The 16,337-nt window shown below is 42.0% G+C and overlaps 1 long non-coding RNA gene across 5 annotated transcripts in view; it reads left to right on the top strand.

Annotated features, from left to right (window-relative positions):
* LOC122496961 overlaps window positions 1-16,134 on the top strand; it is a 40,240-nt gene extending 24,106 nt beyond the window's left edge. For 2 of the 5 annotated variants that reach the window (XR_006300994.1, XR_006300996.1), the window contains exons 5-6: window positions 3,766-3,906; window positions 5,609-5,821. This is a non-coding gene — a long non-coding RNA (uncharacterized LOC122496961). Of the gene's footprint in view, window positions 1-3,765; window positions 3,907-5,608; window positions 5,823-7,190; window positions 7,387-9,989; window positions 10,630-16,027 lie in introns of those variants that run through there. The other 3 variants (XR_006300997.1, XR_006300995.1, XR_006300998.1) reach the window with 3 other exon arrangements.
* The last annotated feature ends 203 nt before the right edge of the window (window positions 16,135-16,337 follow it).

Here is a 16,337-nt window from a genome sequence, read left to right as displayed (position 1 = left end):
CCACTTGGACCTGTATGTATCATTGGCTTCCTAAATTTAGTAGCATATGGTAGGAATGTTTGATTACAGTGATTTGTCATTTTTGGTGATAGTATATGAAAGCATTTAACACAGGGCCTTTTTGCACACTGTAGGTTTCCAACAGGTGACAGAGAGTATGTGAGAAATATTTTGAAACTGTTAAGTCTTTCCCCAGGTCCCTTAACTCTACTCCTGTGCCTCCTACCCTCAGGCTAAATCGGAGATAGCAACATGGATTCCACCTTTGGGAACTTGCTGATTCCTTGTTGGTGGCTTTATGCTTAGGCAAGAAGCGTAATTGATTTCCACATATCTGAGAGCATATATATCTGGACCCTGTCCACCAGATTACTCAAAATCTTACCCCAGACTGAAAATGTTACCTTGGGCAACTTTCTTGGTAGGTACCTTAGGCTTGAGAATCTTAGTGGGGAAGACTGCGAATCTCTAGGATGGTCATGCAAGGTGGTGAATGTATGGGGGTTGAACATGAGTTTAACTTAGCCAGGATAGCTTATTGGGTGCAGACATGGAGGAAGGGATAAAATAGGGAGCAAAATGGGCTCAACTCTTTGTAATTTTCTGCTTGTAGGAAGGTGTACATACTTGTGTGCCAGGGGCAGAGCTCTGGCCTGCTGTGAGAGTCAGGTTTACTCTTGGATGCCCTGCAAGGCATTTGGGATTTAGTAGGAGATGAAATAGGAAATCTGAATCCCAGATAGCTTTGCTTCAGATCTTATAGATCTGTAGGAAGGAAGTGTGCTTCCCAGGATCTCTCAGTCCTCTGAATCACCACCTACATGCTGAAATAAGGAATTCCATCCAGATGTATGGGGGTGTCCCTTCATCCTTCTTAGGCTCCATCAACTTGCCTTGATCTTAAGCTTTTATCCTTTTCCCCCTGTCACTGACCTGGCTTCTGGAAAGGAGAGGGAAAAGGATGAGGAAGGAAGGGGAGAGTTAAATAACTTGTGGGGGGTAGGTGGATTTGTGGTCCTTAAATCTTTTCTGGAACGAAGTGTAGTTGTGAGGAGGAAGTGAGTGAGTGGGGAGAATAAATAAAGGCTAATGGTACTACTTGTCTGGCACTCAGCCTGGACCCCTGCTTAGTATTACCATGTTCTTTCTGTGTTGTTTTTCTTCTCCTTTTTAAAGCATAAGTGTGTATGCACATGTAATTTCATGTCAGTGGAATCATACCTTAATACTGTTTTTCTTATACTGTTTTGTAATTTTCTTTCATTTTTTCTCCAGCTTTATTGAGATATAATTGACAAATGATTATCACAATATGGTTATCGCCTGACATAGTTACCTATTTTTGTGTGTGTGTGGTAAGAGTCATTTTATAATTTGTTATAGACACTTTATCATGTAAATAAATATAGAATAAATCGGGGCACCTGGGTGGCGCAGTCGGTTAAGCGTCCGACTTCAGCCAGGTCACGATCTCACGGTCCGTGAGTTTGAGCCCCGCGTCGGGCTCTGGGCTGATGGCTCAGAGCCTGGAGCCTGTTTCCGATTCTGTGTCTCCTTCTCTCTCTGACCCTCCCCCGTTCATGCTCTGTCTCTCTCTGTCCCAAAAATAAATAAACGTTGAAAAAAAAATTAAAAAAAAAAAGAATAAATGGCTAAATTATATTTCTATTTTTTAAATTAAGTTTATTTTTGTGAGAGAGAGAGAGAGGGAGGGCAGGCAGGCCCATGTGTGGGAGGGGCATGGCAGGGGGAACAGAGGATCCGAAGTGGGCTCTGTGCTGACAGCGGAGAGCCTGATATGGGGCACGAATTCATGAATCTTGAGATGATGGCCTGAGCGAAGTTGGATGCTTAACCAACTGAGTCACCCAAGTGCCCCGCTAAATTATATTTTGTTGTATGGATGTACCATAATGCATTTTATTCTTCAGTATTGAATATGTTTATCTCATTTGTTATCAATGGGCCCTTCCCTGACCCCCTTACTTAAAATTGTAGCAAACCCCCTTTCTTTCCTTTCTCCCTTCTCTCCTTTATTTTTGTCTATAGCGTTCAGCACCATTTGGTACATACTTTTCTTATTTATTATTGCCCACCACCCTCCATTAGAATGTAAGTTCCATGAAGACAGATTTTTTTTTCTTTTTTTATTCACTGCTCTGTAGCTGTTGCTTGAAACAGTTCCTGGTACACAATTGGTACTTGATAAATATTTGTTGAATGAATGAATTTGTTGGACTTTTGGTGTACTTGTTGGGCTTTTTTTTTTTTTTTAAGTTTATTTTGAGAGAGCGCGCACATGCATGTGCGAGCAAGGAAGGGACAGAGAGAGAGGAGAGAGAAAATCCCAACAGGTTCCATGCTGTCATGCAGAGATCTATGGCGGGCTCAATCTCACAAGTGGTGAGGTGATCTGAGCCAATATCAAGAGTCAGACACTGAGCTGACTGTGCCACCCAAGCTCCCCTTTGTTGGGCTTTTTAAAAATTGTTTTAATGTTTATTTATTTTTGAGAGAGAGAGAGACAGAATGTGAACAGGGGAGGGGCAGAGAGGGGGCAACACAGAATCTGAAGCAGGCTTCGGGCTCTGAGCTATTAGCACAGAGCCCAGCGTGGGGCTCAAACTCACAAACTGCCAGATCACGACCTGAGCCAAAGTCAGACATTTAACTGACTGAGCCACCTAGGCACCCCTGTTGGGCTTTTTATTTGCAGTTTTTTAGTAATCTCTGCATCCAGCATGGGGCTTCAACTCACGACCTCAAGATCATGCGTCGCTCTCGACTGAGCCAGCCAGGAGCCTTCTTTGCAGCATTTATGTCATTATGTGCATTCTGTGATAAACACCCTGTACATAATCTTTGTACATTTGTCTACTTACCTTCTTAGGATGAATTCTAAGAAATAGAATGGCTGATTTAAAGGATATATACATTTATTAAATTTAAAAAAAAAATTTTTTTTTAATGTTTATTTTGGGGACAGAGAGAGACATAGCATGAATGGGGGAGGGGCAGAGAGAGAGGGAGACACAGAATCGAAGCAGGCTCCAGGCTCTGAGCCATCAGCCCAGAGCCTGATGCGGGGCTCGAACTCACAGACCGCGAGATCATGACCTGAGCTGAAGTCGGACGCTTAACCGACTGAGCCATCCAGGCGCCCCAAATTTTTGAAAAATGTTTATTTATTTTTGAGAGAGAGAGACAGAGCATAGGGGCAAAGAGAGAGGGAGACACAGAATCCAAAGAAGGTTTCAGGCTCTGAGCTGTTACCACAGAGCTCGACACAGGGCTTGAACCCACCAACCATGAGATCATGACCTGAGCCGAAGTTGGGCACTTAACTAACTGAGCCACCTAGGTGCCCCAAGGATATACACATTTAAAATGTTGGTTCATGGAACCAAACTGCCCTTAGGAATGTTAACTTCTAGGGGCACCTGGGTGGCTTGGTTGGTTATGTGATTGACCCTTGATTTAGGCTCAGGTCATGATCTCACAGTTTGGTTGGTGAGGTCAAGCCCCACTTCAGGCTCTATGCTGACAGTGCAGAGACTGCTTGGGATTCTCTCTCCCTGTCACTCTCTCCCTCTCCTTCTCACACTTGTGCACGTGTGTTCACTCTCTCTCTCTGTCTCTCTGTCTCTCTCAAAATAAATATTTTTTAAAAAATGTTAACTTCTTCCAACAGAACACGAGATTGTCTATTTCCCCACATTATTAGTAATACTGGGTTGTATGTTTTTCATCTTCCCCATTTGACAGGTGAAAAGTGGTCTTGTCACTGTAAATATGGTGGTTGAGAATGTGACTCAGATATGATGTGATGTGATATGGTATATGATTCTGGAGCGAGCCTGCTGGGGCCTGAATTCGGACATAACCACTTACTGTGTGTGACCTTGGGTAAGTCATTTAACTTATCTATCCCTCAGTTTCATCTTTGATAAGGTAGGTATAATAATAGCTCATATTTCGTGAAGAATAAATCAGTTAATCTAAAATGTTTCAAATAGTCATGGAGATATGTCACTCAAGTATTTAAAAAAAATTTTTTTTTAACATCTATTCATTTTTGAGAGCTGGAGAGAGAGCATGAGTGGGTAAGGGGCAGAGGGCGAGGGAGACACATAATCTGAAGCAGGCTCCAGGCTCCAAGCTGTCAGCCCAGAGCTCAAACCCACGAACTGTGAGATCATGACCTGAGCTGAAGTCAGATGCTTAACTGACTGAGCCACCCAGGCGCCCCTCACTAAGTATGTTTTAATGTTTCTTTGTATATTAAAGATTGAATATCTTTTCAAACGTATTTTTGACGTTTATATTTTTTGAGTCATTGATCCATGTCCTTTGCACATTTTTCCAGTATTATTTTCTTAATAATTCGTAAGAGCTAAAGTGTTGACCATTATATATGGTGCAAAATTGTCCCCAGTTTGTCATTTGTCTTTTGACTGTGTTTATGCAGTTTTTTGTTGTTGTTGGGAAATTCTGCATTTTTAGGTGGTCAAAATAATCTTTTCTTATAGTTTTTCCTACTGCTAGGCCAATATTTAGAAAAGGCATGCTTCCCTACCTGAAAATTATAAAAATAGTTATTCATTCTCTTTGAATACTTGGGGTGTGTGTGTGTGCGCGTGTACGTGTGTGTGTTTAAACTTAATCTTTAAGTCTTTGATCCATCTGGAATTTATTTTGATATGAAGATAGCAGTAGATATCTGGCTCTATTTCTTTTCAGTTATGTACTGTCCCAAACCTGTTTATTAAAAAAGAAAGAGCAGCAACCTTTAATCTTTAATCTTCCTTCCCCTAATTTGAAAGTAAGATATCCTAGAGATAGCAAATCTCCATTTCAGAGAATGAATTTCATGTTTGGACTCAGTAGTCATTCAGTTGCTAAGCTGTGGGATGAATATGCTGTGTAAAGCAGTTTGGGATCAGAACTCACAGCTTGACTCTAAGTGATGAGACTGCTGCATTCACTAGTGTAAGGCTTCTCTGCTGGCTCTTCTTTGGAGGCTCCTTCTAAATAGGTCCTACTTTGAGGACTGCTTTGAAGGGGCTATTGTTAATTTGGAATGGCAAATTCTGTGTCTTTCAAAAAACAAATGAAGTAATTGTAGTGGATGTTTCCTCACTCCAGCCCAGAGTATTGGTAGGGTATTTATAGGGGGTATTGAATGGTAATGAACCCATTGTCTTCTACCTGTGTCCTCAGGTAGAGCAGGTCTTTTTGGAACTCTTGTTCCATCTAGTTTCTTGCCTCTGACTCAAGATGGAGGGAGAGTGGGTCTTATATAACAGGGTGTTCACATATCCCATGGCAGCTGTCATCTGCTAAAGATGATGAAGAAGGGTAGCTAATTCTTACAGGGCATATGTTATGTGCCAGCAGCTGTTCCAAGCACTTTACATATATAAAGTTTTTATGAGATAGGTGTTCTGTACTGGGTTGAATAGTGTCTTCCCAACAGTTCATGTCCACCCAGAACCTATAAATGTGATCTTATTTGGAAGTAGGATCCTTGTAGATGTAATCAAGTTAAGATGAAGTCATACCGGATTAGGATGGGCCCTAATCTAGTGACTGGTGTTCTTATATGAAGAGGGAGACACAGAGAGAGAAGATGTCCGTATGAAGATGGAAGCAGAGATTGGAGTTGTGCTGCCACGAACCAAGGGATGGCAAGGATTACTGGCAACCACCAGAAGCTGGAAGAGACAAAGATTCTCCTCTGGAGCCTTCAGAGGGAGCATGACCCTGCTGAAACCTTGATTTTGGACTTCTAGCCTCCAGAACAATGAGAGAATAAATATCTTTTGTTTGAAGTCACCCAGTTTGTAGTGTTTGTTACAGCAGCCCTGAGAAACCAAACATGCTCTTTTATCATCTTCTTTTTCGAATAACGAAACAGGCCCAGAGAGGTTAGATACTTTGAGATCTCTGTAGGCCACTGCTCTGCTGGCTGGGCACTTACTCTGAAGCTCCTCATGTTGCTGTTGTCAGCTCTGCACCACGACCATTACACCTTTTGGTAGTGCTGGGGCTGAGCTGAAGGAATGGCTCCTCCTCTAACACAGCAGGCCACAGCCCTTCCCCATTCTTGCCTTCTTCACACCCTAAAGCAGAAACTCCTCTCAGGAGGCTTCTGACTGTAGCCTGGTCATTTCCGCAGGTTGCTTCCCAGCCCCACTCCTCCAGGTGATACCAGGCTTTTATTATTTTTTAATTAAAAAAAATTTTTTTTAATGTTTATTTTGAGAGAGCATGAGCAGGGGAGGGGGCAGAGAGAGGAGACAGAGGATCTGAAGCAGACTCTGTGCTGTCAGCATGGAGCCCAACACAGGGCTCGAGCTCATGAACCATGAGATCATGACTTGAGCCGAAGTTGGACACTTAACCAGCTGAACCACCCAGGTGCCCCTGGGTTTCTATTTTTCATTTCCATGCAGTGTTAGAGAAATGTGGGTGACATTTGGGGGGAGTGTCACTCAGTTTCTAATAGTTTTTATGTTTCCCATTTCTGGCCTGCTATACTTCCTAGAACTCCTGTCAGTAGACGACTCAAGTCTTGGTGTGGATTTTTGTTTTCGTTTTTGAGCTTCAGGATATCACACACAGCTCAGATGGCACATACCACAGTTCATGGCTGTGAGCAGAGAAGGAGCAGCATCATGGCCACATTGGCTCTGAGGGCCCTGGTCACCTGTTTTTGATAAACCGAACATACCACAGTGGCTCTGTCCTTTGCCAAAGTGAGTGGGGGATAAGGATGTTCTCTGACCCAGCCCAGCTACCTAAACAGCTCCTTATTTGCCCATGGTCTCTTTTGCTGGCATCCCAGAAGGGATCTCCTTCCTCAGCATCTCATTGCTGGCTGCAGAATTTTGCCTATTTTCCAATTTGGACCTTTTGCTTTGGGTCCTGCTCTTACTCTTAACAACTCTCACAAGGCTGAGCTCCAGGAACTCAGGAACCATATTTGTTTTGTTTGCTGCTATATCCTAGGAATGAGGAAAAACCTGGTACTTACTAGCCCCTCAAGAAATGTATATTGAATGAAGAAATGAAACAATATTAAACACAAAATAAGTATAAGGAAAATCCAGCGAAATTCTGATTTTTACCATGATGACTAATTAGATCAATATAATTTGAAATATCTGTTTTTGTCTCTGCTTTTCCAGTTCTCTAAGCACATGCTATTGGATAATCCTGCCTGGATCAGTCCTTTCCTCACCTTGGACTTCACCTTCTTTTCCTCTTTATTCTATCTGCTAAAGTTGCCAGCCAGCCTCTTTCACCCCAGAGGGGGATCCGGCTCCTGAAATCCCAGCCTATGCTAGTGCCTCATGCTTCCTGGGGGCTTGCCAAGAAAGTCAAGTAAGTAGAACATGCACGTTGCTAAAGAGTACCTCAGAGAACTCCCATACTGAATTGTGATTTATAGGCAGCATAGTACATTGTGCCAAGTGATTACACTTAGGCCTTTTTTAATTGTAATAATCTGCTTCTGTGATCCTGCATGTGGAAAGCCCAGAAGTGTCTCTGTGGTCCTCCTTTCTGGATCACTAAGAAGTCAAGACACAGTCCCACTCTGCCACCTGTATTAATCTGACTGTTGAAACCATTCAGAGAAGCAAGGTATGTTTCTGGAAGTAGAGCCCAGGCCTCCTACAGGCTATTCTAAGGCTGTAACCGTGATCAAATCTGTTGCTGCTTCATTTAAAAGAACTTAGAATAGTGTTGGAAACATCATAGGATTAAAGCACCACTGTAGCTTCTTGGCTAAGGAAGTGGTGTATGGTGGCTAGAGAAGATGTGGTAGCAAAGGCTCCCAAGTTCTTTTCTGGACCTGTTGATTTGAGGTGAGACATTTGACAATCGGAGATGATGTCTTTTAGCTCTCATGGTTTCTCATCTTCAACACAGAGTGATGTGGGTGGGCCATGCTTGTAGAGAGAGAGGCTGACATTGTGATCTAGAAAAGCTCATCATTAGGTGTCCTTCCTTTCATTTGAATTTCTAGTTCTATTTTTATTTTATTATTATTTTTTTAGTTTTTAAAGATTTTTGTTATTTTAAGTAATCTCTGTACCCAATGTGGAGCTTGAACTCACAACCCCGAGATCAAGAGTCGCGCTCTCCACCAACTGAGCCTGTCAAGCACCTCTGTAACTCTTTTTTTTTTAAATGTAGAAATCCTACACGCACAGAATTAATATAGGAACCCAGCAACATCCACATTTTACTTGAATTCATTTCATCAGAATTGCTTTCCTTTTAATAGTGTGATTAGATCAGTTCTAAGGGATGGAAACTGATAAGGCTTAGGAAAAGAAGGCTAGGTTTGTGTGGGGCACACACCTTGGCCTTGGACAGCTAGAGAATAACATTAGGGCACCAGGTACATGATGAACTAGATGGGAGAGAACAAACTCTTTATTCCTGGAGAGCCAGGCATGTGTCAGACGCTTTTCATATGTTTTCTTTTTTTTTCTTTTTCTTTTTCATATGTTTTCTTACTTAATTATCATAATGGAAACCAATGAAGTATCATCTTCATTTTTTCACATGGGCAAGCTGATAGTCAAAGAAGTTATGTAACTTGCCCAATGTCAGACAGCTAATAAAAGGCTGAGCTAGGATTTACTTCTCCTCAGGTCTGTCCAGTTCCAAAGCCCATGCTGTTTTCACAGAGCTTGTCTGTCTCTGACAAGATTTAAGGAAAGAGGGTAGGGAAGGCAGAGAAGATGGGAGAGATGCCATCTTTCTCTGCCTCACAGTTTTACTTGTTGAGACGTGTTTAGCCAGAGCATCTTGTTTATAGAATGCTAGGTTCTATATATAGAGATGCTGCAACAACATATGTGGGAAAGATACCAATTGGCTCTAGGGGAGGATTTTAAAAAAGTCTTTGTTCTTTACCTCTAGGTCTTCATTGCAGTGTAATCCACAAGTGTCAAAACACCACTGGTAACTCTGGTTTACTGCTTAAGAGGCACTTATCCTATTCTCCAGATAACATTTATTGATGTGTCCCAAGGAGTAAGCTATGATGGGGGCAGAGGTGAGGGTGTGGTGTGCCCTTACTGTATGTACTGGAGCTGGTGGCACCTGTTATGTGACTATTACGGTGAATTATTACTGAGTAAACAAGAGGTGTCTCTCTTTTGCCTTTCTAAGGGAGACCAGATGGCAGTGGTTGCTGGCTTAGGTCCAGGGGAGCCTGGCCTCTGGGCTGGCAGAGGAGACAGCTTGAGTGTGTCAGGTGATGGAATAAGAAGAAACAAGGCTGGATTGTCAAGTGGTATAATTTCAGGGGCACCAAGAATGTGTCCTGCCCCTCTAAGACTTACTTCAGCTCTTTGCTAGTGCTTGGAATTCAGCAAGTGAAATTTATTTCCCTTAATTTAAGTCTTCGAGACCCTATTAAAAACGAAGTTATGAAGAATTTAGGCATGATGTTGTCTGGAGAATAGCTGACAGGCAGAATGTAACAAGGAGTGTGATGGTCTGTGGTTTGCTGTGATGTCCTCAGACAAGACTGGCATAGATCTTAGGAAGTAGGAGGCAGCTTCCCAGAAGTGATGTAAAATGGTGGCGCAAAAGAGGCTGCTGATGACAACATGGGCAGGGCACTTCCTCAGAGGCTGCTGGTCGCAGACAGCTTCTGGTCTTGATTTCCCAATATGTTGTGCTGAGATAGGGCTTTACCAGAAAGCAAAATAAGCCACGTAAAAAGGAATGACAAAGCATTTGGGGTGTCCATGCAAAGGTGCAGTTCCCCCTTGTCCACTAACTTTGGTGGAGCCAGAATAACTAATCCAGAGGCTGCCAGCATAGAGCCTTTGATTCAGATCTACAGCTTTTTTGGCTTGAATTCCTCCAAAGAGAGCTTTTCTAGTTGACTGTTCATCATCTTTCTTCTAGCACTGCTCTCAAACTGCCTTAGTAATCTAATTCTCACATCTTTTCTCCCCCAGGGAGTCTTCGACAGAAGCAACTTAAATCTTCATACCTTTCCCAGCTCCTCACAGTTGGGTTCATGGATGCCCTTCACCCACTTGCTTCAACTTCTACTCTATCCATGTTGCTACCCTAAGTGTAGAGCATTTTGTTTTGGATCAGACTTTTGGCTTCATTCAGGCCTCTGGGGTCCTTCCAACACATTTCCCAGAAGGCTATTCTAGGAATGGTCTCCACCCCTCACCTCCTGAAATTTGACAGGGTCTGGACCTCTCTTCTTTGTGAAATTAGTGCAACTCTGTGGAAGTGTCTGGATATATCACACCCCTTCCTGTCTCCCCAACCACCACACCCATACAGAAGATCTAGTGATGTAGCTAGGATCTGCTGATCACCAGGACTTTGTAGCCAGTGCCCCCAGCAGGGAGGGACTCCTGGATAGGTTTACTATACTGTGAACGACACCTATGTCCACTACTCTCTGCCTCTCTTCCATCTCACCTTTATTTTGTCTTTTCCCTAAGAAGACAAAGATCTGTCCAGTTGTCCTGCCTTGACCCCCTAGTCTTATCTTGGACTAGAACTCTGCTGTCAACCCCTCAACAGGGGCTGGGGCTTTTGCTTTCCAGCCTCTCTAAGGTCAGGTCACTTCTCTGATACTAGAGACTTTTCTTTTTTTTTTTTTTAATTTTTTTTTTTAATGTTTATTTATTTTTGAGACAGAGAGAGACAGAGCATGAACGGGGGAGTGTCAGAGAGAGAGGGAGACACAGAATCTGAAACAGGCTCCAGGCTCTGAGCAGTCAGCACAGAGCCCGACGTGGGGCTCGAACTCACAGACCGTGAGATCGTGACCTGAGCCGAAGTCGGACGCTTAACCGACTGAGCCACTCAGGCGCCCCGAGACTTTTCTTGTATCTAGGCTTTGGTAGGTAGAGTCTTGCCCATGCACAGATCTCCCAGTTGTTGACCACCCTGAACTTTGCCTACTGCTCTTTGGGCTAATTGGATGTCATGCTGGTCTGCTCAGCTGCACTTCTGGAACAAGCTTCTTAGCTTAGTCAGGCCCTGTCCTGAACTTCATTCAAGTTTTCCTACTGCCTCTGCCTCAAAAACAGCTTTTAATATGTATTTATAAAGCTTCAGGGGCGCCTGGGTGGCTCAGTCGGTTAAGCGTCCGACTTCAGCTCAGGTCACGATCTCGCGGTCCGTGAGTTTGAGCCCCGCGTTGGGCTCTGTGCTGACCGCCCAGAGCCTGGAGCCTGTGTCGGATTCTGTGTCTCCCTCTCTCTCTCTGACCCTCCCCCGTTCATGCTCTTGTCTCTCTCTGTCTCAAAAATAAATAAACGTTAAAAAAAAAAAAAGGCTTCAAAAGGGAAATAGAGAATATAACATTTTCTGAACTTATTTAACCAGAGAACCATTTTTTTGAAGGAATATTAAAATCTCACAGGATATGGTGTTTGGTGGAACACAGTTTTGGAAAGTATGAGGCTTTATACTAAAGGAATGGACATCAAATGGGAGGAATTCCTGGTGAAGGTAATGTGAACAGTCAGTGAAAAAACATTATTTGGGAGTAGTAAATCTCTCCTGGTGCTTTTCATTCAACAAATGCCCACTGAGCACCTACTATTTACCAGTCTTTCTGAAGGAATCACATCATGTATTTGACTACTTAACTGTGTGTCTGCATAAAGACAGCTCTGATCTGGAGCGGAGCTCTAAGGTGGGGAAGAGTAAGAATTCTACATTCTTTCTCCTTGTTCGGAGAACAAGTTTGGATGTTTGGATCTTCTTCCTTTTTCCTTCAGATACAGGAAGTAGTGAATGGGGTGATACCATCATCAGCTTCTAGATCCAAGGAAGGAGGCTTCTCTAAGGCTTTTTTCCGCAGGTTTGAGGTCTTCAAGGATTTTTCTAGCACTCCTGAACACCCCTTCGCTCCCACTCTGGCAATATTCATCTTAGCGTCAGTCTCAAGTCTCACTGCTAGTTCAGGACTTTTACTTCACATATAGGATCAGTGCCAAGTGGGATAGAATGATTATGACATTGTAAATTTTCTGCTTTTCCTGTGAAATCCCTCTATAGCTCATCGGCATGCCAGACTATTTTTTTTCCCCCAATCCTTATCTCCCCAGTGGAGATAAACCCATGCACTGTGGGCAGGGCAGCCTTTCAGGTGGAGAGCATTTAAATCTGGCAGGTAGGTGACCAAGTGCCAGGAGCTCCAGCCTGCAGAGCTGGTAACCAAAGAGGAAGCTAGCCACTTCCTCTGTATGCTATTGTCAATCAGGACAACCAGGAAAAGACCGCTTGAAACAGAAATCTCCAACTAAGACTCCTGATTAAAAAAATTTCTTTGAGACCCTGATGTATGTGTCTTTACTGTCATGAGTGAGATCTGTGACCAATCTTAACTCGGTTGGATGAGCTAATCATGAAACAAACTGTACACAAAGGCTTAGCTTTGATCCTGCCCTTAGGTATGATGTTCTTTGAACATCCAACATAGCATCTTCCACCCACAAGCCCCACTCTGGAGGCCTTGGTCCATGGCCCTTGTCCATTCTGCCACTTCCTCTGAAATACTCTGGTTTTAACTGTGAAGATCAGGGAGTGGGCTCACAGCAAGGTTGAAAGAAGGCTTGAAATGGGCCTTTAGAGGTGTTCTGTAGAGCCAGTTATTTGGTCCATCTGTAGGTATTTATAAGTATTGGCACATGACTATTTACAGACATGATAACCATAACTTCCTATAACTGCAAAGGCTTATTTTCTCCTACAGGCTTCCTACATGAAGACATTTCCTAAGAATCTATCCTTAGCCCCCTCTCCTCTCCCTTTATATACTATCCCTGGGTGATGTCACCTGTGCTTATGGTTTTAGCTACCACTGATATGTTAAAAACTCTTAAATCTCTCTTCTGAGTTCCTGACTCATGATGACCAAACACAGTTGCCATCATAACCTGGTTCTTAAGGTATTTTATTATCGTTTTGTTTTTTTGTTTTTGTTTTTTGAGAGAGAGAGCATGCGCAGGGGAAGGGGAGAAGGAGAGAGAGAATCTTAAGCAGGCTCCACACCCAGCATGAGCCTGACAAGGGCTCAATCTCACGACCTTTAGATCATGACCTGAGCTGAAATCAAGAGTTGGATGCATAACCAACTGAGCCACTTAGACTTCTCTTAGGTACTTTAAACTTAGCGTGTCCCAAGCCAAATTGTATTTTCATTATGCCATCCTCTTTCCCCATTCCCCTATTTCTTCCTATTCCTATTCCTCCTTTGTTCTTGACTTAGAGCCTCACCATCCATGGTCATTAGTAAACTTACTTCTACATCACTATCTTCCACTATTTCTCCACCAGGAATTAAGGAAGCTCTGAGTATAATGGAAGATGTTTAGATGTCCATCCTTCCCTCTGTCTTTCCCTCTCATTCTCTCCCTCCCTTTCTTTCCTTCTCTTCCTCTTTCTTTCTTTTCTTTCTTTCTTTCTTTCTTTCTTTCTTTCTTTCTTTCTTTCTTTCTTTCTTTCTTTCTTTCTTGTTGGAGTTCTTGTCTACAAGGCATCTATAGCTGAATTCAACAGAGAAGTTAACAAATAGAAAAAAAAAAACCCACAAAGGTTACACTGAGGTTCAGATTCTAAGTAAATGGACATTTTGGAAAGGAATCATCTGAGAGCTAAAACCTTAGGAGAAACTTTCATGGAAGAGGGGAGAGTTGACCAAGGACACCCTAAGTGGTGTAGGGACCAAAATACCCCTATGGGAACATGTGGAGTGAGGAAAGGATGGGGTATAATCCTTAGTTTACTACTTGTGCAAGCAGAGTAATTGGCTCCTCCCCCACTGATTTCTTCTGCAAATCAGCACTGAACCTCACTCGGTTCTTTTTAAAAGCTTCTAAGGATTGAGTATCCTTATGTAACCCATTAGTTAGCAGGAGCTATCTTTTCCTTTAAAAATTTGGCTGAAAGTGCCATTCTACATCTGGAGTCTAGATGTGGGGTCTGATTCCTTTACCCAGATTCTTCAAATTCCTGGGAGCTCATGTATGATGGTCATTTTAATTTTGAGCTCTTTCTTCCACCAAATTAGTTCAGATTATAGATGGTCTTACCGTCTCAAGCATGCTGTACCTGTTTCCATCCATATTGACCCAGATGTAGAACTCAAATATCTCCCAGCTAAAGCCTTTATGTGTGTAGCAGACTTTATGTTGCAGCAAAGCAAGCAACTTGAATTCTAATATTGGCTGTCCCTGTCCCTTAAAGTCCTTTTTTGTCTACCTCTCCATTAGGGATTCACTACTATTCATATCACCCATGTATATGGTTTTGATCCCTTAAAATCTTCTCTTTTTCTGTTGCCACATTCCAGATATTTCTTACTCTATTATGCAAGATAAATGAATTCTACTCTTTCTCCCAAACTCACATCTGTATGTCCAAAGCCCACTGAATGGCTCAGATGAGTAAAAAGTTCATCTACTTCTTTAGCCACACAAAGTATCTGATGTGTTCTTTTACATTATATCTCTCCTTTGAAAGCATTTCTTGTTTTAAATAGCATTTACTACTACTACTACTACTTCTTTTTCTCCTCCTCTTCCTCCTCCTCCTCCTCCTCTTCCTCCTCCTTTCTTCTTCTTCTTCTTCTTCTTCTTCTTCTTCTTCTTCTTCTTCTAGCTCTATGCCCAATTTGGGGTTTGAACTCAGGACCCTGAGATTAGGAGTCACATGCTCTGAGATTAGGACTGAGCCACCTAGGCACCCCAGCATTTACTTCTTATCTCAGAAATGGTTTTGTTTTGAAGGAACTGTGTAGGGAAGGTAAGAGGATGTTCCAGGCAAAGGCAACAATGTGTGTATAGGCAGCAGCCTACGTAAAACCTGTTGTGGGCAATGACAAAAGTATTCCAACTGGAGACAAGAATTTTTCTTGGTGAGCAGAGCTCAAAGTAGATTAGGAAGTCCAGATCTAGGTTTTAGTGGGAAAGGATAGTGTTTAGGATAAATGTCTAACCATTTGGGTGGGGAAAAAAAAACCCTGTCACTTTCCAGCAAAATAAATTCTAGATAGATTAAAGGTGTTTTTTTTTTTTTAATTTTTAAAATGTTTGTTTATTTTTGAGAGAGAGAAAGACAGAGTGTGAGTGGGGGGAGGGGCAGAGAGAGGGGGAAACAGAATCTGAAGCAGACTCCAGGCTCTGAGCTGTCAGCACAGACCCTGACATGGGACTCAAACTGTGAATCTCCGAGGTCATGACCTGAGCTGAAATCGGACGCTTAACCGACTGAGCCACCCAGGCACCCCAGTTAAAGGTTCTTAACAAAAACTAAAGTAACAAGTATAGCAGAAAAGAGTTATTTTATTTTTAATTTATTTTTAATGTTTCTATTTATTTTTGAGACAGAGACAGGGCGTGAGCTGGGGAGGGGCAGAGAGAGAGAGAGGGAGACACAGAATCTGAAGCAGGCTCCAGGCTCCAAGCTGTCAGCACAGAGCCCGATGCAGGGCTCAAACTCAACAGACTGTGAGATCATGACCTGAGCTGAAGTCAGACGCTCAACCAACTGAGCCACCCAGGCGCCCCTTGAAAAGAGTTATTTTAGTGTGGCACCCAAGGCAGAAATGATAAAGGAAAAAGTGTGGGGTATTAGCTTAAAAAAAAAAAATTAAACACCATAAGCAAAATAAAAAGTAGTTGACAAACTGGTTAAAAAGAGTTTTCAACATATCTGTGTGCACAAAGCTCTTATAAATCAATAGGAAAAAAGTAAAAACAAAAAGGAAATGGGCCAAAGTCATAGATGAATAAATGACTTGTAAAACCTTATAGAAGAAGGCTGTTTCACTTACAATATAGAAAATACAAATAGAAATGAGACCTCACTTTCCAGCTGTTAGATTGACACATATTAAAAAGAAAAAAAATACTTACTACTGACTACAGTTTGGAACTCATGTAATCTCTGAAGTTCAGTTTGGCAGTATGTATCGAATTTGAAGTACACACTCTTAAACTAGCAATTTGACTTCTAGGTATTTATCCCCATGGCAAGTGTACAGAGATATGTTTATGAGGATATTTGTCACTACAGAATTTATAAAGCAGTCAAAATGGCCATCAGAAGATTGGCCAAATAAACTGTGGTAAGTCCATACAATGATAAATTAAGTAAATACATACATATACATATACATATACATAATATATTTTTATGTTATATATAATATATATAAAATATATATTATATAATATATATTTATAATAAATATATATTAATATATAATGTATATATATATGATATATATAAGTTGTGTGTGTGTATATATATATATATTTTTTTTT

Source organism: Prionailurus bengalensis, chromosome A3, assembly GCF_016509475.1.
Source record: "Prionailurus bengalensis isolate Pbe53 chromosome A3, Fcat_Pben_1.1_paternal_pri, whole genome shotgun sequence".
NCBI lineage: Eukaryota > Metazoa > Chordata > Mammalia > Carnivora > Felidae > Prionailurus > Prionailurus bengalensis.
This window is presented reverse-complemented; position numbering and strand designations above follow the sequence as displayed.